Source organism: Mytilus edulis, chromosome 14 (assembly GCF_963676685.1).
Source record: "Mytilus edulis chromosome 14, xbMytEdul2.2, whole genome shotgun sequence".
Taxonomy (NCBI): domain Eukaryota; kingdom Metazoa; phylum Mollusca; class Bivalvia; order Mytilida; family Mytilidae; genus Mytilus; species Mytilus edulis.
The window spans coordinates 1423505-1440228 of record NC_092357.1 but is presented as its reverse complement, the minus strand read 5'-3'; the positions used below and the strand labels follow the sequence as shown (position 1 = coordinate 1440228).

At 33.8% G+C, this 16724-nt stretch overlaps 1 protein-coding gene across 1 annotated transcript in view; it reads right to left on the bottom strand.

Annotated features, from left to right (window-relative positions):
* The window catches only part of LOC139503862 (chitin synthase chs-2-like), a 55072-nt gene that overhangs the window by 27943 nt on the left and 10405 nt on the right, over positions 1-16724 (bottom strand). The gene's annotated exons all lie outside the window — the stretch shown is intronic.

Genomic DNA, 16724 nt, shown 5'->3' with positions numbered 1-16724 from the left:
GGTTTCACGACAAAATAAAGCATGTTGCATGACCATGACTTTGAATAGAGAAGCTACACAAATGCCTTTGTTAAAGGATTGATAGATAACTTTAGGTTCAAACATTTGATACTACTGTATGAGGGTCTAGATTTGGGAAGGGGGGTTCTATTCTTTATCTTTATCTGTTTCCTTTATTCTGCACTTTTTGACCATTATTCTCGAATCAATTAACACCATCCAAACCCTCCTGTATACTACAAATGAATCATTTAAATGCCAGATAATAATCCAAAGTATTGTCTTGTTGTATATTGCTCATTTATTAGGTTTTATATATAAATACTTTGCAACGCAAGGGGAATGTCATACATGACGATCAGATATTAATAGAAAATTAATAATGGTAGTAATTAATTTTAAAAAAAGGAGGCGAACTCCAATAGATTCAGAACAAGAGGCTGTCACAACGACAGCAAACCGGATTTATTAATATTTATTTGTGTCCTGGCAATATCACAAGAACAATTACTGATGAATGGTGAAAGTGAAAATCGTCAATATCAAATTTGACCTCCATTTTGTCATCAGTATCAACATCTTAAAATTTGAAAAGCTTTAGATTGCATGGTTCATGAGTAAATGCAACAAAGTGAATGGAAACGCCATTTCACAATCTTTCAAGAACCATAACTCCTGAACAATAAAAGTCAAAATCGTCATTATTGAACTTGACTTCTAATTTGCCATCAGTAACAACATATTAAAATTTGGGAAGCTTTGGTAGAACAGTTCATCCGTAAATGCACGGACACGACTGGAAACACCATTTTTCAATCTTTCCAGAACCATAACTCCTGAACGGTAAAAGTCAAAATCGTCATTATTGAACTTGACCTCCATTTTGTCATCAGTAACAACATATTAAAATTTGGGAAGCATAGGTAGAATAGTTCATGCGTAAATGCACGGACACGACTGGAAACTCCAATTTTCAATCTTTCAAGAACCATAACTCCTGATCGGTAAAAGTCAAAATCGCCATTATTGAACTTGACCTCCATTTTGTCATCAGTAACACCATATTAAAATTTGGGAAGCTTAGGTAGAACAGTTCATGCGTAAATGCACGGACACGACTGGAAACTCCATTTTTCAATCTTTCAAGAACCATAACTCCTGAACGGTAAAAGTCAAAATCGCCATTATTGAACTTGACCTCCATTTTGTCATCAGTAACATCATATTAAAATTTGGGAAGCTTAGGTAGAACAGTTCATGCGTAAATGCACGGACACGACTGGAAACACCATTTTTCAATCTTTCAAGAACCATAACTCATGAACGGTAAAAGTCAAAATCGTCATTATTGAACTTGACCTCCATTTTGTCATCAGTAACAACATATTAAAATTTGGGAAGCTTAGGTAGAACAGTTCATGCGTAAATGCACGAACACGACTGGAAACACCATTTTTCAATCTTTCCAGAACCATAACTCCTGAACGGTAAAAGTCAAAATCGTCATTATTGAACTTGACCTCCATTTTGTCATCAGTAACAACATATTAAAATTTGGGAAGCATAGGTAGAACAGTTCATGCGTAAATGCACGGACACGACTGGAAACTCCATTTTTCAATCTTTCAAGAACCATAACTCCTGAACGGTAAAAGTCAAAATCGCCATTATTGAACTTGACCTCCATTTTGTCATCAGTAACACCATATTAAAATTTGGGAAGCCTAGGTAGAACAGTTCATGCGTAAATGCACGGACACGACTGGAAACTCCATTTTTCAATCTTTCAAGAACCATAACTCCTGAACGGTAAAAGTCAAAATCGCCATTATTGAACTTGACCTCCATTTAGTTGTCAGTAACAACATATTAAAATTTGGGAAGCTTAGGTAGAACAGTTCATGCGTAAATGCACGGACACGACTGGAAACACCATTTTTCAATCTTTCAAGAACCATAACTCCTGAACGGTAAAAGTCAAAATCGTCATTATTGAACTTGACCTCTATTTTGTCATCAGTAACAACATATTAAAATTTGGGAAGCATAGGTAGAACAGTTCATGCGTAAATGCACGGACACGACTGGAAACTCCATTTTTCAATCTTTCAAGAACCATAACTCCTGAACGGTAAAAGTCAAAATCGTCATTATTGAACTTGACCTCCATTTAGTGGTCAGTAACAACATATTAAAATTTGGGAAGCTTAGGTAGAACAGTTCATGCGTAAATGCACGGACACGACTGGAAACACCATTTTTCAATCTTTACAGAACCATAACTCCTGAACGGTAAAAGTCAAAATCGTCATTTTTGAACTTGACCTCCATTTTGTCATCAGTAACAACATATTAAAATTTGGGAAGCATAGGTAGAACAGTTCATGCGTAAGTGCACGGACACGACTGGAAACTCCATTTTTCAATCTTTCAAGAACCATAACTCCTGAACGGTAAAAGTCAAAATCGCCATTATTGAACTTGACCTCCATTTTGTCATCAGTAACACCATATTAAAATTTGGGAAGCTTAGGTAGAACAGTTCATGCGTAAATGCACGGACACGACTGGAAACTCCATTTTTCAATCTTTCAAGAACCATAACTCCTGAACGGTAAAATTCAAAATCGCCATTATTGAACTTGACCTTCATTTAGTTGTCAGTAACAACATATTAAAATTTTAAAAGCTTTGGTTGAAAGGTTCATGAGTTCATGCACGGACAACATTTGATTGCCGCCCGCCCGCCGTACATCCCCAAATCAATAACCGACATTTTTGTCACAAAAATCCGGTTAAAAATGTAGAATTTATAGTCTTCATATTTTAAAAAATAATTCTTGTGAATATCATTCATGTCACCACTGCAAGAGATATTTTGAATCCTGTTTGATTGTTTTCAATTCAATTTTATAATACCATTCTTACAAGCATACATCGAAATGGTCAGAATCAAACTTGCGGTATATATATATGAATTTAGAAAGAATCACGATCTACTCTAAAAACAAGTGATGTGCAGATTCGATGATATCAGATAATCTGTGTTTTTATCCAATTTCCGTTGATACTTACTATCTGTGTATGCCTCATGTGAGTAAAGTAAAATGTCGATGAAAAGAGGAGCACAGTTGGTTCTTATAGGAATGTCTTCTTTTGTTGAAAACAAGACAAATATGTTGTTAAAAATTAAATCAAGCAAGATGTGAGTTTCTCAATAGTTCTTACCCAGTAAAGATGGTTCCAAACATTTGAATGCATGCGACTCTCTATATCATTTCCTGGTCGGATTTTTTCGCAAATTCATTCATGAAGGGCAGAGTGAAATACTATGTCAAACTGTGTTTCGTAAGAAATTCACAATGCATAACTACGTAGAGGGTGACCTTGGGTCCCTGTATAAAGGACCCCCAAAATGATGGGGTCCCTGTATAAAAGGACCCCCAAAATGACAGGGTTCATATATCATGTATATTAATTATACATACATGGAAGAGTCCAATATAGAGTATTTGGAAGAGTCCAATATAGAGTATTCTGAGCTTAAACTATCGAAGGGTCCAAAATCAAGAATGAGTCAGGCACCCTTAAAAATAAAAAAAACCTAGTATATAGACGTTATTTGGAAGTCAAGTAGGCATGACGCATAGAAGGGGGTCTATTGATATATGAAAGGTATTTTAAAAGAATTGTATGGATGAATAATTTTGAGAATTTCATAATAGCGTCATCGTTATTACATGAGGAATTGATACAAAGGACGTGTCCAATGAATACATTGTGGTACTGTGGCATCTTATGCTACATATATATATCAAGTAGAATCCAAGTAAATACTAATATTTATTATACAACTCAAACGATCGAACTACAGTTACAGAATGATTATAATCCTAATAAAAGCCTTATTAAACTATGTGCAGATAATGTACCCGTGTGTGGTCGAAATGATAGATACATAGAAACTGTCACAGTATCAATTATCAGCGGATGTAACTGTTTATATTAATGTCACTACACACCTCCATCCTTATATTTCACATAACCTTAATGTTTATAGTTCATTTATCACTGAATGAATGAAAACACAATCAGCTGTTTTTACTTTAAATTTATGAATGAAATTCTGCACATATATTTATCTATTGAATTTTAAACTGAATGAACTTTTACAATTATAGTGTATTTCCTAAATCCTACTAGAAATTGAAAATAAGCAATATGTAAATCTATTTTTGCATGCAAAACAAAGAATAGGTAGACTGCCTTATTTCTTTGCATAAAATGGTTATAAGGGATTATTCTGCCCTTTAACATTTTAACCATTGCCTTAACCAAAGTTCGTTCAATTTTAATTATACACAAAATCTCCATATCTATTTGGCGGTTTCCGTGTTCTGGTTAGTCTCGGAGTCTCAACGGTAGGTTTTACAACGGATTTTGAATTGTCACTTGTGTCACTAGAACCAGACGGTGTTTCTACATCTGCTTGATTGTCGGATACGACTGGAATCGGAATATCTGGAATCTCAGATATGTCTGGTAATTTATTGTCACTATACTGATCATATTTGTGTCTGATCTGATTCTGATGTCGTTTAATAGTTCTGCCATCGTTTAATCCAATGACAAACGAAACTGGTCCTGTTCTTTTTATTAAAGTTCCTGTAATCAATTTAGCTTCACGATTGTGACTCAAAATGTACACACTATCTCCTACATTAAAATTTCTCACTTGAGCTGTCTTATCATGAGATTCTTTTTGTCTTTGTTGTTTCTGTTGAACACGACTGTTAATGTTCGGATATGTTAAGTCTAGCAACGATCTTGGTCTCCGTCCCATTAACATTTCAGCTGGAGCAATAGCTGTTGTGGCATGTTGTGTTAGTCTATACGTAAATAAGAATTTCGCCATTCTTGTTTCTATACTTCCCTCGGTTACCTTCTTCATCCCCTCTTTAAATGTCTGAACAGCACGCTCGGCCAACCCATTTGTGCTAGGTTGATATGGTGAAGCACGAATGTGCTTAATTCCGTTTCTTTGAACAAAATCCTGGAATTCCTGACTAGCAAACAGTGTTCCATTATCACTCACGATGCTTTCTGGTAATCCATGAATTGCAAACATAGTGCGCAATTTCTAGATAGTGTTAGCACTGGTTGCAGAGTTCACTACATGTACATCCAAATATTTTGAGTGTGCATCAACACATACTAAGAACATTTTCCCGTACAGTGGCCCTGCATAATCAATATGTATCCTTGACCATGGGTTTGACGGCCATTCCCAAGGATGCATTGGAGCTTCTGGTGGAGCACGTCTATTGACTTGACATTTGTGACATGCACGAACTGTCTGTTCAATTTCTGCGTCCATATTTGGCCACCAGACATAACCTGTAGCAAGTACTTTCATACGTGAAATTCCTTGATGACCCTCGTGTAGTTCTTGAAGAATAATGTCTCTTCCGGGGTTTGGAATAACAACTCTATTTCCCCACAATAGACAATTGTCAAAAATACACTTAACTCTGTTTTTCGACTAAAATATGGCTTCATTTCATAATTGTCTCTGTAATTTGGCCGACCTTTCAAAACATAGCTAGTTATTTGTCCCAATATCGGATCTTTGCGTGTTCATGCTTTAATTTGCTGGGCAGTAACCGGCGTAGAATCTATGTGATATAAAGTAGCATGATCATTTCTGCGTGTACTTCCGTTTTCCCTACTCGGTTTAACGGTAGACGGCTTAGTGCGTCAGGGTTAGAATTCTTCTTTCCTTTTTTGTAAAATATCTTATATTCATATGCGGACAGTGTCCAAGCCCAACGCTGAATTCTTGCGGCTGCTATTGGTGGAATACACTTATTTTCGTTAAATAATCCTATCAATGGCTTATGATCTGTATAAATGGTGAATTTTCTATCAAACAAATATTGATGAAATTTCTTTAGTGCGAATATAACGGCTAATCCCTCCTTCTCAAGAACACTATAGTTCCTCTCGGCGGGTGCTAGCGTGCGCGAAACATATCCAACCGGTCTGTCACATCCATCTTCCATTTTGTGCGACAGGACGGCCCCTATTCCATACGTTGAAGCATCACACGATAGAATAATGTCCTTGTTCGGGTCATAATGTACCAACACTTTAGAAGACTTTAGTAAAGTGTTTGATATTTCAAAAGCCTCTTGTTGTGATTTGTCCCATTCCCATTGTTTTTCCTTTTTCAACAGTTCATGCAACGGTGCTAGTTTTGAAGATAAATCCGGCAGAAATCAGTTGTAGTAGTTAAGCATTCCTAAGTACGATTTTAACTCGGTAACATTTTAAGGTTCCGGTGCCTCTGTGATCGCTTTGACTTTGCTTTCAACAGGATATATTCCATATTGATCAATTGTATGACCTAAATACACTACACCATGTGCTAGAAATACGCATTTGTCCTTGTTGAGTCTCATACCTGCTTCCTGTATCTTGCCTAATACAGTTTCTAAATTGTTTAAATGTTCACTCTTTGAACTTCCAGTGATAAGAATGTCGTCTACTCTCGCAACAACTCTCGGGATTCCTTGCAACAAATTTTCCATTGTTCTTTGAAATATTCCCGGTGCGGATGAAACTCCAAACGGCAAACAATTATACTGATACAATCCTTTATGCGTGTTGATTGTTACATATGTACGTGACTCCTCGTCGAGTACAATTTGTTGATAGGCCTGGCTCAGATCTAGCTTGGAAAAAGCTTGTCCCCCACTTAATGTTGCATAGAGATCATCGGTGTTAGGGATCGGATAATTGTCAAGTTTAGACACTTGGTAAATAGTTACTTTGTAGTCCCCACAAATCCTTACTGATTTGTCCGGTTTTACTATTGGCACTATGGGAGCAGCCCATTCGGAAAATTCAACCTTTTCGATATTTCCCCCCTTTTCCAATCTATCAAGTTCTTTTTCAATTTTTTCTTTGAGTGCGTACGGCACTGGCCTTGCTTTGAAATATTTAGGTGTAGCGTCTTTATCTACATAAATCCTTGCTTTAGTCCCTTTTAACGTGCCTAGTCCTTCTTTAAATACTTGAGGGTACTTACGTAACAAGTCCTTGTCCTTTTCCGGTTCCTGATTGTGTGACAATTGCTCAATTTTGAATATTGATTTCCAGTTGAGTTGTAGTTTATGAAGCCAATCGCGCCCCATTAAACTCGGTCCCGTTCCCTTAACCACGGTGATCGGTAAATTCACACTTTGTTGTATATAACGGTAACATTCCGTTTTCCTAACACATCAATTTTTTCTCCTGTGTATGTACACAAACTACACGGTGATTTTTTAAATGAATGGTCACTTCCAAATACTTGTTTACATGTCTCCTGACTTATCACTGAAACTGATGCACCTGTATCGATTTCCATATTTATTTCAGTGTTGTTGAGTTTAACTGACACTAGATACGGTTTCCTTTTTGTATCTTCCAATTGATACATTGTATAGGTATCCTCCATATCGTCACTATCCTCCTCAACAAAATGTGTTTTAGTCGGACGCTGCTTAGGGTACACTTTCCCTTGCTGTGTTTGTTGCTTCAATTTCGGTTTTTCTTTAGCATTTTAATTCCCCTTATTTCGGCATTTTTTTCGCTAAATGTCCCTTCTTATCACTAACATAACACTTTGCGTCTTTCCATTTACAATCCGTTGCATTATGAGATCCTCCACATCTGTAACATTCCTCATTACGAATTGTAACTTTGTGCACTTGCTTAGGTTCCTGAACTTGCAGATCGTGTGCGTTCTTAGCTGCCATTTCCATTGCTGTTGCAACTTCGCTTTTTTTAATGTCAATCCAGGTTCAGCTAACAAACGTCTCTCAATACGGTCTTCTTTTATTCCACAGACAAGTCTATCTCTCAACATATAATCGAGAGTAGCTTTGTAATCACAATGTTCAGATATCTGTCTAAGCTCTGCTACAAACTGGCTCACCGATTCGTTTGGCTGTCTCAATCTACTGTTAAACTTGCACCTCTGTACGATAGATGACGGTTTTGGATGTTGGTGTTCTTTTTATATAGTTGATTGAATAAAAGTGAATGTAATAATCAATTGACCATGAAAAAAAAGTATATAAGAGAAATCAAATTCATGTTGGAAATGGGTTTCTTATGTTGTACTGTTATACCACTGTCCCAGGTGAGGGGAGGGTTGGGATCCCGCTAACATGTTTAACCTCGCCACATTATTTATGTATGTGCCTGTCCCAAGTCAGGAGCCTGTAATTCAGTAGTTGTCGTTTGTTTATGGGTTACATATTTGTTTTTCGTTAATCTTTTTACATAAATAAGGCCGTTAGTTTTCTCGTTGGAATTGTTTTACATTGTCTTATCGGGGCATATTATAGCTGACTATGCGGTATGGGCTTTGCTCATTGTTAAAGGCCGTACGGTGACCTATAGTTGTTAATGACTGTGTGATTTTGGTCTTTTGTGGATATTTGTCTCATTGGCAATCATACCACATCTTCTTTTTTATATTTGATAAGAATATTGTAAAACAAGATTGTGGTTGTTACACAAAATACTGGTCCAACGATTCATACTTTTGTTAAGGCAAAAATATTTGTTGACAACAAATGACGAGGAGAGACTGGTGAAAATTGCAGATCAAAGGGAAAAGACAACAGAACTTTTATTAACACTTTACAAACCTGATTTCAATCCTTTGTCACAATTAAAATTAGCAAGTAGTTGATATCCAGTTGGGCACCTTACTATCATAACCTTCGATTTCAAGGTGTCCATGTGGACACTACGAGTAATTAAACAAATATATGATAGTGTCCATTAAATATTTATACAGTAATGTTTAATATATAAAAGATCGCATACATTACAAAGTACACACAGGAAGAGTCAAATAGTCATTTTGCATAGCGGGGAGTTCGATTGATATATGAAAGGAATTTAAAAGAATGGTACGGATGAACAAAATTCACGCTGAGAATTTTATAGGATGATATATTTGTTAAAATAACACATAAATATTTGTATTTGTAAATAGAGTCACGGTTTAATAAAAAGGGAGCGTTAATGAACACATTGTTAAGTCCGATGGTGTTCTTTTGTTTTAAAAGGATTAGTAATATACAGAAAAAAACCAATGGCGTTGACCTTGTGTCCAGGAGAAAATATACCTCAGGGGTTCACGTTATGAAGTAAGCGTAATATAAAAAATGATACATTATTGAATAAACCTGGTGTTCAAGTTATGGAGGTTCACTAGAAATCACGTTGGGTTATTATAAAGCATACTGTACTAATGATGTAAAGAATTACTGATTGTGAAGATTTATATCCATCCTTTCTAAATCGACACCGTAGGAATTTAAATCTATAATTTTAATAATGTAAAACAACCACCTTAAACTAATGTTGTCAATATGGACAAATGACAAGACAGTTGTGAGCATGATCTAATTGAGGGTTGAATGTGAAATGAAATGGACTTTTACCTTTTTACAGCGTCATAAATGTGGAATCATGCAATTGAAGTCGATATTGGATTTGATTAACGAATATCATTGTGGTTGCAATTTTTTACAGAATATATCACACACGACTACGTAAAACATGGTCATTTTTATAACGTGCGTGGAAATTAAAACACAATTTGGCTAGAGAAGCAATAACACCTCAACAGAAACAACATGATTGGAAGACTTCATTAAGAAGGTAATTGGAAATTATATTTTAGAAAATGAAATTGAAATAGGATGATTCAAAATTATGGATAAAAAAGTAGGCAGATCAAAAGTAACGAATACTCAAATCATTAATAACAAAAAAGAAAAAAACAGGGAAATATTAGTCACTCTTAGACTAATAAAAGTCGGATATATCATTCAACAGTCGCTTTGATTAAATATGGGCAATCGTTAATGTTGCAGTATCTGGTTCAGGAACAAATGAAATAGAAGTAATTCGAGAATTTGTTCATGAATTTGATAAGGCCTACGTATGTGCAAAATCAAACCCATGTGAAAGTGAAAGATTTGCTTGTAAAGAATGTTATCCATTTGAAATGCAGGAAGTAGACAGTGGAGATTGGAAAAATTATGAAATCAGTCTCAATCAAATCTAAAAATAACAAGGTTTTGATAAATACTAAAAAAAATAACTATTTCTTTTTTTGCAATACACACGTATTACTATAGTGTAACACATATGTACATGCAAATAAGGAAGAAAAACATATGAGTGTGTTGTGTTATTTTGTATCATTACAATTTGAAGAAAATAGAAATACCCAGTACTTGAAGTTTTGGGGATTTGATGTTTCTTTATTCGTCATTTGTTTTGTTTCTGTTCTTCTTATTTTTTTTTACATTTCAATTTCATGTTTTTTTTTTCTTTTTTTAATTTTTTTTTGTTGTACTTATTTTTTTTATGATTAACTCTTGTTTAAAAAAAAAAATTATTGACATACCGTAATATTTTGTTTCTGTTGTTAATGTAACCAAAATGGTTTTGATGAATAAAAAAAAACACTGAACAATTTTGATAAAGTATCCTGAATCTGTTAAACATTCTCATATTGAGAATTAAATATATTCCTTTTCGTTTAGTTGGTATTCTTATGAATATAGTTTTGACGAAACGCTAGTAATGTATTTAAACGAATGTTCTTCACTGTTATTCTTTAAAAAGTCTAACAGTACCAATAAACTTGAATCAGTATGCTAACAATAATGTCACATCTTATATTGTTCTGGCGTAATAAAAAAATATAAGCCTGGTACTTTTGATAAGAATTTATATTCCAAGCAAATTTTTTACGTGGGCATAACTCCTACAGTAAAACACTCATTTGATACGTTTTAAGGCAAGTTATTAAAAATTAGCACAATGTGGTATCCCGTCAGTATGATATTGTTCTATTATATGTCATTATGATATATTTCTATTTTGAATTACAATATACGTTGAACCACAAACGTCAAAATCATTCAATCGCGTAGTGGAATTAACTATTTTTGGATTCTTATAAATTCTATATATAACTTTTGGACTAGTTTAAATCTCGGTCTATTTCTTAAATTTATTCTTACATACTTTTGATTTTTTAACCCTGTATGCTAACATTCCCATGAAAATTTTAAAATTGTTTGTACGCACATTGAACGACAAATTTATGTGATGTATAAAATTTTCTGACGTCAGACACTCAAATCAATAAATGTGTTCGTAGATAGTAGATGTTTTTGTGTTCTGTTAAATTGTTCCTTTTAAAATTGTTAAACGATGATGACTGATGTACCCATATTTTGACTATTATATTTATTGTGTCTGTTTATTTAACGCATCAATGTAAAAATATCGGAAATGGATGAGACTGTCATTAAAGTGAGAGGGTTAGCGCTATAGAACCAGGTTTAATCCACCATTTTCTGCATTTGAAAATGCCTGTGCCAAGTCAGGAATATGACAGTTTTTGTCCATTCGTTTTTGATGCGTTTTGTTATTTGATTTTGTCATGTGATTATGGACTTTCCCAATTGATCTTCCTCTAAGTTCAGTATTTTTGTGATTTTACTTTTTAGTCATTCATTATGTTATAGTCTGGAATTATCCATAATGTTCTTGTCGGTCAAGAAAATATGAATGATTTTAAGGATTTTGTACATATTGATATTAATGATTGATATGCATGGCGCGTTTGTTCCAGTGTCATATACAATAATATGCTCGGGGTACTAATTGTGATCAACCGTATAATCATCCGTGCTTGTCCAGGCTAATGCATCTGCTAATTCTAAAAAGCGATGAGTATACATATGGCTGCTGATAATCCAACATAATTGAACTCGACCGATAACCTACAGTCGCACCATGTCTCTACGGGGATCCGTGTTTCCAATTTGTCTTAACTTTTTAGTGTTGAGTGTTTATTTCTTGTCGTTCTGAGTCTTTTCTGACCCCGGGATTCCTGACTTTGGCTTCCGTTGCATGCCCTTCCTGGTAAAATGTTTCCCCAACGAATACTGATGCATTACAATATGTGCGTTTCGTGTATGAAACAATGGCCGAAACTTTGAAAATAAATAAACTCAAAGAAATATTGATGACCAGTGACACCTTACTTAATTAAGGACCACTGTAGACAAACACAGACAAGTCCGAGCTTCACTATAGGAAATTAGTTTACTAAGACAATCTTTAAATGTTATGACAACAAAATGAATGCAACAGTAATAAAAATAAACTTTTAGCCACCGCTTTACAAGCAGAGCCAAATACAATGAAAGTCCCAACTATGTATTGGCTTCCGAAGCTACACAAAACCCCTAAAAATATAGATTATTTCGCCTTCAAGCCATTGTTCAACTACTAAATTGTCTATTCTTCTTACCAGCACACTTGGTACAATTAAAAATCTGATAATAAATTGTTCAAATAAGGCCTTCGAAAATAGTGGAATAAATTACTTTTGGAGTGTCAAGAACTCGTTGGAAGTACTTGATAAATTGCATGCTTATATTGGTGATTTTGAATCTGTTCAAAGTTTTGATTTTTCTACCCTGTATACCACATTGCCTCACATTCTCATTAAGAAAAAATTCACACACATAATTAAATGGGCATTCAAAAAATCAGAATGTGAATATATATGTTCAAACTCTTTTAGGTCATTTTTTAGTAGCAATAAACAAAAAAAACTATGTTAATTGGACATGCTTTGATACTATATATGCCCTTGAATTTTTACTAGATAACATTTTTGTTAGCTTGGAGATTCCGTATATCAGATTATCGGAATTCCAATGGGGACTTACTTTGCACCACTTATTGCGGACCTGTTTTTGTATTGTTATGAGTTACAATTTATGACAAAAATAAGCAAAGACCCATCGAAACAACATCTGATAAACAAATTTAATAATACTTTTAGATATTTGGATGATATTTTGGCTCTCAATAATGACGACTTCAGTATGTATATTAATGAAATTTATCCTGTTGAACTTACTTTAAATAAAGCTAATACTAACAATACCCACTGACATTTTCTCGCTCTTGATGTCTATATCACTAATGGAAAGCTGAATACTAAAATTTATGATAAAAGGGAGTATTTTTCATTTCCTATCGTTAATTACCCGTTTTTAGATGGTGACATTCCCTTGTCACCATCTTACGGTGTTTATATATCTCATTTTGTACGATTCGCTCGTGTATGTAACAATGTTTTAGATTTTAACGAGAGAAATTTATGTATTACTGAAAAATTACTACACCAGGGTTTTCGATATCACAAACTAGTCAAAACATTTACTAAATTTTATCATCGGTATAAAGACATCATTCGTAAATATAGCTCAACATGCAGACTTCTAATACGTTCAGGTATTTCACATCCAATTTTTTATGAAAATATTCTTTATAAAGCACAAAGGTGTCAGTATTCACCTCAGAAACTTACAAAACCTTTGAATAGACTTATCAAGAAGGGATATAATTACGATACTGTTGTCAAGTCATTAAAGATTGCATATTTTGGCGTTAATATTGAGTCACTGATAAGGTCTTTGCATCAGAACTAAACACATTTATTCTAAAAAACAGTTGTTGGCATGACACGGGTTATGTTCTTTTCATATATGTTATGATGGTATGATACTAAACCCCTAACGGGAAGGATTGTGCCTGATGTTCATATGATGAAATCATAATCTTTCAGTCAGTTTAATTGAAGTCTGGAGCTGGCATGTCAGTTAACTGCTAGTAGTCTGTTGTTATTTATGTATTATTGTCATTTTGTTTATTTTCTTTGGTTACATCTTCTGACATCAGACTCGGACTTCTCTTGAACTGAATTTTAATGTGCGTATTGTTATGCGTTTACTTTTCTACATTGGTTAGAGGTATAGGGGGAGGGTTGAGATCTCACAAACATGTTTAACCCCCAAGTCAGGAGCCTCTGGCCTTTGTTAGTCTTGTATTATTTTCATTTTAGTTTCTTGTGTACAATTTGGAAATTAGTATGGCGTTTATTATCACTGGACTAGTATATATTTGTTTAGGGGCCAGCTGAAGGACGCCTCCGGGTGCGGGAATTTCTCGCTACATTGAAGACCTGTTGGTGACCCTCTGCTGTTGTTTTTTATTTGGTCGGGTTGTTGTCTCTTTGACACATTCCCCATTTCCATTCTCAATTTTAAACATTCAAATCGGGTTGAAGCATATTTAACACAAATGCAAGTATAAGTGTCAAAAGTACTAGGCTTCTATGTTGTTGATGGTGCCATTTTGAGACTTATCATCCACTTCATCGGTAATTCTAGTAAAAACTAATCCAATTGCTTTGCCGTATCGTTACCGTTACCAGTTCCATTTAGGAGATAGCGCTTATAAGACTATCATCATATATAGAACTACTGTTCCAGTCTTATATGATAAAAAAGGCCAGGATTCATATCAGAATAAAATGACTTCATACAACCTTCATACTTATATTTGATTTACTAAAATAAAAAGTGAAAAAAATGATTGAAATTACACATATCTCACAAAAATATTCTTATCAATAGTATCATTTACAATCGAATTATGAAATATGCATGCTCTTTTATTTTGTAAATGAGATTGCACTTATAAAACTATCGTTATCTGGAACCGCTATTTCTGTTTTTTATGATAAAAAATAGTAAAGGCACAAGCCCAGGATTCATTTCCGAAAACAACGTACTCAAAATACTTCATACTTGCATGTGAAAGAAAAAGGTGATAAAATTGGTCCATTCTATTCTATTTTGCTTGACCAATTGGTCATATGAAAATGTGTTGTTGTGACTTCGAAAAATGAGTTGTTGTGACTTCGAAAACGTTAAGAGGGGCAGTGGAAATGACAAATGTTTTGTATAAAAAAAAGCCCCAAAACATCCAAAGACATATGTTGACAATCTAAAATATTTTAAAACTATACGTTTTGAGTACCGAAGAGTTGTTAAACTTGTACATATAAAAACAATATATTGTTGTTTCAAAGAAACAAAAGTTTTACTTTTTAATATACAAATTCGCAATTAAAATAAACCATTATGTTTGAGAGTAAAACTAATAATATTGTTTTTATATGTACAAGTTTAGCAACTCCAAAAATTCAGCTATGTATTTTTATCGCTTTTTGGTACTCTAACTTTGCAATACATATTTCTTTGGATGTTTTTGTGCTTTTTTGATAAGTGTATTAGTACATTTTGTTCTGATACAAATCATGGGCTTTTGCCTTTACTATTATTTTTTTTGTCATCATTGAAGACAGAAACAATTATTCTAGATTACGATAGTGTTAGAAGAGCAATCTCCTGTACGACATTGGTAACGTTAAAGCGTAGGGTGAAAATGAATTAGTTTTTAACTCCCACTACCATTAGTGGATAATTAATTTCAAAATGGTTTCATTAATATAGCGACCTAGTACTTCGACACTGGCGTTACGGATTATTCTTTGAGATTTGATTTCTTATGCTATAATTTGCTGTCATAACATTTGAAGTTACCTTAGAAAACATATTTCCTATACTGAAGTTCGATCTTGTCTAAATTTGTCTATAGTGTTGGTCCTTAAATCTTTGATTTATCTTATATTCTTCCTCGGCCATAATAACCTCCCATCATTACCGGACTGAACAAAGAACTAACACGATGGGTGCCTTATTTGGTGCAGGAAATGCTTACCCTTCCGAAGCACCTGATTTCACTCTTGGTTTTTAGTGGAGTTCGTGTTGATTCTTATTTTTTTTACTGTTGTTGTAAATGTCTTTTGGTTTTATGAGTCTTTGTTTACTTCTTGGTTTTGATTGCTATTGTCTTAATTAAGTTGACTCTGGTCATCAATGTTTCTTTCTTTTAATTTATTTTTAAATGTTCCGATGAGTCTTTCGTATATGAAACGTACATAGTGTAATGCATCATCTTTTGTTGCGCAAATATGTTACCCCGATAAAAACAAGAATCACATATCACAAAGGAGTATTAATGTATAAGTGTGTAAATAGTCTTGCACCTGATTATCTTTATCAATTTTTTAACAATAACCAAAATGTTAAAGCAAGATATTATTTGCGTTTATCGGACAACAATTGTCTTTTCATACCACGTCCAAGAACAAATTTTATGGAGAAAAAAACATTGCAATATTCCGGTACATTTCTTTGGAATAGTATACCTGTTGAAATCAAAAAGATAGAAAGGATAAAACAGTTCAAAAAAAGTTTTTATAATTTCTTGTTTCTAAACAAAAAATGTAATTATCAGATGAAATTTATCTATTATATAAAAGTCCATATATTCATCTTGTATATCTGGCATTAACAAAATATGTTCATGAACCGATTCTGTATGTTTTTCGCCTTTTGATTTGCATAAAAAGTATGTATGTAAATGTATATATTATATTATTGTATATTTTGAATTATTCAGAGGGCATCAGGGGAGATTAGTATTGTACTAACTGATTTTATTATTATTTATTATTATTGCGTTATCAATGTAAGAAGTTCCCGCGCAAATGTCATGTGTTACCGAAACGGGAAACACAAAAAGGAATTGTAGGTGTATGTTGTCATTCGCATAACGATCAATTTACACAGTTCAATAAAATATATATGTTAACTGTATCTATATTGGTTTTGAATTTAGTTACTTCATCGGAAAAATTATTTGTTTCT